General features: G+C 35.2%; 1 non-coding gene across 1 annotated transcript; it reads right to left on the bottom strand.

The window, feature by feature from the left end:
- Positions 1-696: 696 nt before the first annotated feature.
- TRNAP-UGG (transfer RNA proline (anticodon UGG)) lies at positions 697-768 on the bottom strand. The gene has a single exon. It is a non-coding gene; the product is annotated as a tRNA-Pro (tRNA).
- Between the last annotated feature and the right edge of the window lie 7,688 nt (positions 769-8,456).

Here is an 8,456-nt window from a genome sequence, read left to right as displayed (position 1 = left end):
CTTCTTCATCGGTTATTTGGGCGCATCTTTCTTAAAAGGATTGTGACGACAGCGGACAACATGCCTGCCTTCCTGACCACGGATAGACTACGGGGCTTTGCACTTCGGCCCCTGAGAATACCACATCAAGGTGACAGGATTCGAACCTATGGCTCTCTGAAACTTCTTTATCGGTTATTTGGGCGCATCTTCCTTAAAAGGATTGTGACAACAGATGATCTATTTGACGACAGCGGACAACATAATGAAAGCGCATCTTCCTTAAAAGGATTGTGACAACAGATGATCTATTTGACGATAGCGGACAACATAATGAAAAGTTCCTAGAAAGAATACAATAGAACAATTTCTGTAATGCTCTTTTTGAAGTCCGGCCCTGTTTCATTCTGTATTCTCATCTTCTTCATTCAATGTTTAAAAACCATATTTTAAATCATATTATCTTGCATAATTCATTTTGATATAATTTTTTTGGGGGCATTTTGAGAATCGAACTTGAGACCTCTCACACCCAAAACGATAATCATGCCACTTAGACCAAATGCCTTTATAATAAATTTATAATTCTTAGTTGCTAGTCAATATATTTTCCGTGCCTCAATATATGAAAAATTTATAGAAGTTGAAGATGCATTGCCACGCATTCCTGATTTTTTGTTTTTTTTTCTTTCAAAATTGTGCTTTTTTTATTTTGATGGGGCATTTCGAGAATCGAACTTGAGACCTCTTGCACCCAAAGCAAGAATCATACCACTAGACCAAATGCCCTTATTAATTACTATATATTAAGTTTTTTATGGAATGTATCATCATTATTTCATCTATTTTCTTTGTTAATGAAATCCATGAGCAATTATTATTATATCTTTTAGATCTTTTAGATCTAGACCGCTGTTAAATTATTTACATAAGGTTTGCGATAATTACGGTAAAGAGAAGAAAAAAGAATAGAAGTTATTTAAAGAATAGAAGTTAATTACTGTAGAGAAGTTAATTAAAGAATAGAAGTTAATTACTGTAGAGAGAAGAAAAAATAATAGAATTACTATAGATAGAAGAAAAAATAATAGAATTACTATAGAGAGAAAAAAAAATAATAGAATTACTATAGAGAGAACAAAAAAGAATAGAAGTTATTTTTATTTTCTAGAAGTTAATTACGAAGTTATTTTGGAGTTCTTATTTTTTATTTTTATTTTAGTTGTAAGTAAGACCCAAGTTCATCTTTAGAAATTTTCTTTAAAATAATAAATAGACCCAAGTTCATCTTTGTTGTTGTCTAATTGTGATTTTGCAAAAAGCTTAACTAATATGAAATATCGAGGTAAATCAAGAATATATCCTACACGTCATTCAAGATGACAATAAAATTGAGTTGAATTGAACGCAGTTTTAGTTTCTTGTTTAGTAGGTTCAAGATGAAGCATAATTGTATTAATGATATTAAAGAGAAATTCGTGTTTTATTAGAAGAGACCAACTTCATTTAAGGTACTAGGACTTTAAACTACTTCCATTATAATTTCAATCACTCCACAATGATTACAAATTTAGGGTTGGCTAATTGGACATCAATTATCAACTTTAGGTTATAATTTAGGTAGTAGCCATTATAATATTGATAACTCTCTAAAAGTAGAGTTATATCAAGTCTTTTTATAGTTAATATTACACCCTTATTCACAATTTTCTCATTTATTACCCATTTATTCTACTTAGTGAGCATGAAATCGTTTATTGCGGTCTAACATGAAAAAAAAAATGATTTGACATAAATCGATCTTAATTGTATATTTAGTTGAGTTATATGGTAAAATTTCAGACATTTATGCTAACCATGTGGGAGTAGCAAATTTGGAAACAAATGGGGGATGACATAAAAATTTTAAATCCACATCATCAGTCCAAGTGGGTCATTGACTACCCAATGAGGAACATCCTATGTGGACTACTTATTCCTTTTTAGCCCTAAAGGGAAACCCATGCTCAATATAAAAGGAAAAGGAAGACCAAGGGGAGAGGAGCCACATTTTTGGGGAGAAAATCGAATTACACAGCAGCAGCCTCTGCTGTGAAACCAGAGAAGAAGAAGAAAACACTAATCCATAAGCTGTTGACAGCAGAAAGAAAAGGAGACCAACAAGGATTGATTAGGGCAAAGAGGTGGACGTAAGAGCTCAAGAGAAGGGAACTTCCATTGACGAACGGCAACAAACCGGGATAACTCTCTATTTCCTTATTCCATCAATTTTACATGATGAAGATGCGGATTCCTCTGTTTAATTCAGTTTGTATGGAGAGCTAAACTTAATAGGGGAGGCGAGAGAGTTTTATATAGTTTAAGTATGTTGACGGTATGATTTTAGTTTATTAAAGAGTTGTTGTTAATAGCCCTAAGCAATGCTCCTAACGTTCTATTAACCACCTTAGTTTGCTTGTTAATCTGAAGATGACATGTAGTTGAAAACAATAATTTGTTACCCAATTTATGACTTAATATTCTTATAAATAATAGCCCTAAGCAATGCTCCTAATATTTTGTTACCCAATTTATGACTTAATATTCCAAAAGTGACTTAAAAATTTAACATCCCTATCTTTTTTTGTGCAGCAAACATTGGCAACATTGACTACAAAACTTATAAACATCGTGCATGATGGCAAAGGTCATATGGATCGTGATGAGCATTTTCTCCCATATCTTTGTTTCGCTAACTAAAGTTTTCCAATAACTCCCATACTTCATTACCTTATATAACCTCTTGGGATAAGGATTCATATAACATTTCATAAAATAAGATCTACCGATGAATTTCATAGCATTTGAAGGTCATCTAGGTCATAAACAAGGTAAATTACCTTAGGGGCACTATGGTCGTTTTACACCGTTTCTTCGTTTACCTACTTATCCTTATCCAATGACCACCAAATTTCACTTCTGACCTTAACATACTATAATATGCTCTGTATTAAAATGTGATAGGCAGCGAAGCTCATATAGTGGGTTATTTTAACGTTACTTAAATCTCGAGCTATTTGATCGGTTCAGGGTCTTCACTCACGGTTCTTTGGGTTTTTCATTCATATATCCTTAATTCATACTTGGTTTAGGGTTCATATGAAAATCCAAGCGATTTCTACAAGTATTTCTTAACAAAAAGTCCAAGGTGGCTACTTGCCTCGTCGTCGACGTTTGGGACGTCCATTCTTGAGCTTCCAGTATCTAAATTACTTCAAAATTTCCTTCCACGTACTCCTTATTGTGTCTAGTTTCTGAAACCATAAGATTTTCTATAAGAATCGGTCTGGAATGGGGTTAAAATTGAGAAAACCCGAGAAAATGTCAAATTTTGAGTTGACTTGGACAGTTCAGTTAAACTGGCCATATCATCGTTTTCTTCCTCTGAACAGGAAGAAGATGCGCATTTTTCGCGTCGCCGCCATCTGAAACTCGGCCTGTACAGCCACATTTACAGTGTTTCTCTCCTCGATTTCTTCGTGAAACTTAAAGATGGGTATTACAAGGAAGGGCTAGTGATTGATTTGATACCTTCTCGTGGATCGTAGCTTAAGATATTCGCTTCCAAAGTTCATCCAAAATCTGATTTATCGCTGAGATAAAACAAAGGATTTCTTATTGGGTAGCCGATTCTAGGGGTTTCAAGGCCCTATTTCTCTATCGAACCTCTTCCATATCCTTTCTTCAGGCTAAAGGAATTGGTTTGGAGGAACGTCTTTGAATGTAAGACGTTAATTTTCAAAAATCGTTCTCGGTATGCAACTCACTCGAAACGCCAGATTTTTCGATCTCTTGGGTAGCTTGTTTTACGATGTTTCCTCTCTCGATTCCTTCATCAAGTTTAGTCAACTTCTTCCTCTGAAGCTAGAGGATCCTTAATTTGAAGGAAAAGAGATCGTAGATAGGAATTCGACTCTTATCCCCAATTTAATTTCAAAACCTATTTCCTTCAATTCGACACGCTCTTGAGGTTACTTTTCTTTGTGGTCTTCTATGGAAGCATTCCTTGGAGGTGTAGAAACTGATTGGAATCATTCTTGCTCGACGAATCATCATGTATCCTCAGATTGGATTTTCAAGTTTTTCTTGAAGTTCTTCAATGGTTGGGAATGGTTTCTAGGTCCTTCAGGACTATATTCCTTCATAGAACTTGTGGGTAATCTTGTTGAGAAACGGTAGGAATAAGTTTGAAGAGAAATGGTGGAGGATTGCTCTCAAGATTCAAAGAAATCTGAAAGTAGGAGACCCATAATCTAAACGCTTATTGCCCTCGATTGGGGGATCGACCTTTCTCGATTCTTATTCCGTATTGTTTCTCCTACTTCAGATTTATAGGAGGAGCTTAAACCGACATTGAGAACTCCAGATTCTTCGTTATTTAGAAGTTTGAAGAGAAATGGTGGAGGATTACTCTCGAATTTGGAAGAAATCTGAGAGTAGGAGACCCATAATCTAAACGCTTATTGCCTTAGATTGGGGGATCGACCTTTCTCGATTCTTATTCCGTATTGTTGATCCTACTTCAGACTTTATAGGAGGAGCTTAAACCAACATTGAGAGCTCCAGATTATTCGTTATTTAGATATCGAACTTTCTAAATAATTTTTTGAAGATATCAACTCCGATCATAGCCTTACCCACCTTGGCTTTGCATACTAGTCGTTGGATGTGATGATCCATGCGTGTTCGTTCTAGATCATATCAAATTTTGGAGAAGATCTGACGGTTGAAATTTGTGTTAGAAGGATTTTGCTCGGATGGTCACGGTAGATGATCTGATTCTAATTAGAGTGGCATTTCTATAATTATCCATTCTTCTAGGGGTATTTTGGTAATTTGCCACTTTCGAAATATTTTATTATTATTTTTCTCGAAAAATCCATAATTTTTCTGCAAATTCCTCATCGCTTTTTTATCATTTTTGGCTTATTTTGAATCTAGAGAAGAACAAAAAATACTAGATTAAAAATAGAGGTTAGTCCATGGCCCACACTCCATAGTCCACTGTCATCCACGACCAACTCTTAGTTACTTGATAAAAAATGATAAACATGGAGTGAGTAAAACTTAGTAAGTAGCCTACTCGTAGGTTCTTAATCGCGACCTTAAGCTAGGATATTACTTCTTGTTATGTTTTCAGGATCTTAGAACTTAGAGGTCATCGTGTCATGTATCATATACTGATCCTGAAAACCTTCCACTAGAATAACGTTCAATTTTCTCCCCATGAACACATGAGTGGTGTCGTCATAATCATGTAATCCTACTGGTAAATCGTGGTGCAGGACATCTGGTTTAGCTTATGGGAAAGGTAGGCCTATCATAACATCCAGCTCATGATACATATTGCAGGACATCCTACCTAAAGAGGAATAGGGGCCTTTTAGTACACATCGTAATGCAGATAATGGTTACTTATGGGTATGGATCCTAGCAACTTATTTAGCATGTTATTCACATAGTTCTAGATACTTGGTACATGGATTATTGATGAACCTAGGTTTATACATAATGTCATGGGTTAGGCTTTAGGAGTTGAGGTTTGAGCTTAGGAAAACATTAGAGGGTAACCTAACGTGGACTAATTCGTGTGAAAACCTACTAGCACTTTGAGGACCTCTTTCCTTCACCAAACTTATGGGCAAACTTATTTAGAAGGTGCAGGAACAAGTTTGGAAATGAATAGTGGACTATAGTTCTCGAATTCTAGGTAAACCCATGAACACGATGCCCCAAAACAAAAAACTTGTATCTCTCGATTGGGTACTCGATTAAGCTTGCTTCTTGCCCCTAATAGTCTACACTTATTCATAATTTATAGACGGATTTTCCACTACCATTGAAACGTCTAGAATTTCTATAATTTCATTCTTGATTTTTCTGAATCTTCTTCAAGAAAAGTCTTCTCCGATCGGAGCCTTCCTTTTTTAAGCAACTTGTAATTCTTATTCTATAAAAAATTTAATGATTCGGGAAGTTTATACAAATTAGAAAAAGTACCATTTTCTCAATGTTTTTTCAATTTTACTTGTTCTTTACTTCTAGATACAACCTAGTAGGGATTATACTCTGTCTCTTATTGGAGACCTTGAGTGTTGCAAATTCTCCTCTCTTTTGAAAACTTTCACTAATCGAAAGTGTTTATTCTAAAATAGGTCAAGGTATAAGGTTCTTATTCTTCTTCTGTTTCCCAAGTGGCTTCTTTCACTCTATGATTCTTCCATAGGACCTTAACAAGAGAGATTTCCTTGTTTCTCAATCATTTGACTTTCTTGTCTATTATTTGAATCGGGTCTTTTTTATACGTTAGGTCATCTCTCAAGAAGAGAGTTTCATGAGCCAGTACATGCGAAAGATCTAGGGTATACTTCCGTAGTATGGATACATGAAAGATATTATGTACTGCAGACAAGTTTGGGCATTGCCCGATTCTATAGGCCACAGATCCAATCCTTTCTAATATCTCAAAGGGACGGATAAACCTAGGGCTTAGCTTCCCCTTTTTACCCTACCTGAGCACCCCTCTCATGGGGTGCTACCTTTAGGAATATATGATCCCCTACCTACAATTCCATGTCCTTGCGCCTTAGGTCTGCATAGCTTTTCTCTCGGCTTTGTGCGGTTTGTATCCTAGCTTTAATCTTCTAGACTGCGGCGTTGGTACTTTGCACCAACTCTGGCCCAATAGTTGTCGTTTACCCCCCTTCTTCCCAAAAGATAAGGGATCGAAATCTTCGTCCATAGAGAACCTCGTATGTGACCATTTGTATGGTGGCTTGGCAAGTATTATTATAAGTGAATTTCATAAGGGGTAGGTACTTATCCGAGCTTCCTGCAAAATCCATCACATATACCCTCAACATGTCTTCCAATATTTGCTTGAGCATTTCTGTTTGACCATCTGTTTATGGGTGGAATGTCGTACTATAACTGCATACCCAATGCCTTAGTTGAATTTTCCAGAAGCGAGATTTAAATCTGGCATCTCGGTCTAATACTATTGCCTTTTGTTGAATTTCCAGAAGCGTACCCAATACCTTTACTGATAAATATTCATTTTTAATGTTAGCAAGAGTAGCTCAGTTGGGAGATTGTTAGACTGAAGATTTGAAGGTCACACGTGTTTTATCCACGTTCAACGCACCTAATACAAGTTTATTACCTGACTATACAATCTAAAAACATAACTTGCTTATTCAATCTAAAATTAGTGATTATTTCTTTTTTAAAAATAATGAATTAGCGAAAATACCTTTACTTATGAATTTTCATTTTTAATATTAGCAGGGATAACTCTGTTGGGAGAGCGTCAGACTGAAGATTTGAAGGTCACGTGTTTGATCTCCACGTTCACCGCACCTGATTCTAGTTGTATAACCCGACTATTCAATCTAAAATTAGTCATTATTCCTTTCTGAAATCTCAATGAATTATCGGAAATACCTAACGTGTTCTAGTTCACCGCACCTTAAACAAGTTGGATAACTGGAATATCTTATTAAAAATTAGTGATTATTTCTATTTAAAATTTCAATGAATTAGCGAACCTTTACTGATGAATTTTCATTTTTAATGTTAGTGTGGATAGCTCAGTTGAGAGCGTTAGATTGAAGATCTGAAGGTCTCGTGTTCGATCCATGTTCACCACACATGGTTCACGGTGCATAATTTGACTATTCAATATAAAATTAGTGATTATTTCTTTCTAACATTTCAATTAATTAGTGGAAATACCTTTACTTAAAACTTAAAAACTTTCATTTTTAATGTTAGTGGGAATAGCTTAGTTTGGAGAGCGTCAGATTTAAGATTTGAAGGTCACGTGTTCGATCTCCACGTTCACCGCACCTGTTTCTTTTTGCATAACCTGACTATTCAATAAAAAATTAGTCATTATTTCTTTTTAAAATCTCAATGAATCAGCGAAAATACCGTTAATGATGAATTTTCATTTCCAATGATTGCGGGGATAGCTCAGTTGGGAGAGCCTCAGACCGAAGATTTGAAGGTCACGTGTTCGATCCACGTTCACCGCACCTTGTTCACTGCATTAGTGATTATTTCTTTTTGAATTTTTAATTTTAATATTAGCGTGGATAGCTCAGGGAGAGCGTCATATTGAAGATTTAAAGGTAACGTTTGATCCACATTCACTACATTAGCGATTTAAAGGTAACGTTTGATCCACATTCACTACATTAGCGATTATTTCTTTTTAAAATCTCAATGAATTAGCAGAAGATCTGTCACGTTTTGTATCCAACTGGCATAAGTTGACTAAGTTGCATAACTTTACTATTCAATCTAAAACATGTGATTATTTATTTTTTATGTTATCTAGGATGGCTTAGTTGGGAGAGCATCAAATTGATTATTGGAAGGTCTTGTGTTCAATTTGCATTCATTGCACCTTATAGTTTTATGAATTTTTATTTTTA

This window comes from Cucurbita pepo, chromosome 10 (genome assembly GCF_057944985.1).
Source record: "Cucurbita pepo subsp. pepo isolate OVF chromosome 10, ASM5794498v1, whole genome shotgun sequence".
Taxonomy (NCBI): Eukaryota; Viridiplantae; Streptophyta; class Magnoliopsida; order Cucurbitales; family Cucurbitaceae; genus Cucurbita; species Cucurbita pepo.
This window is presented reverse-complemented; position numbering and strand designations above follow the sequence as displayed.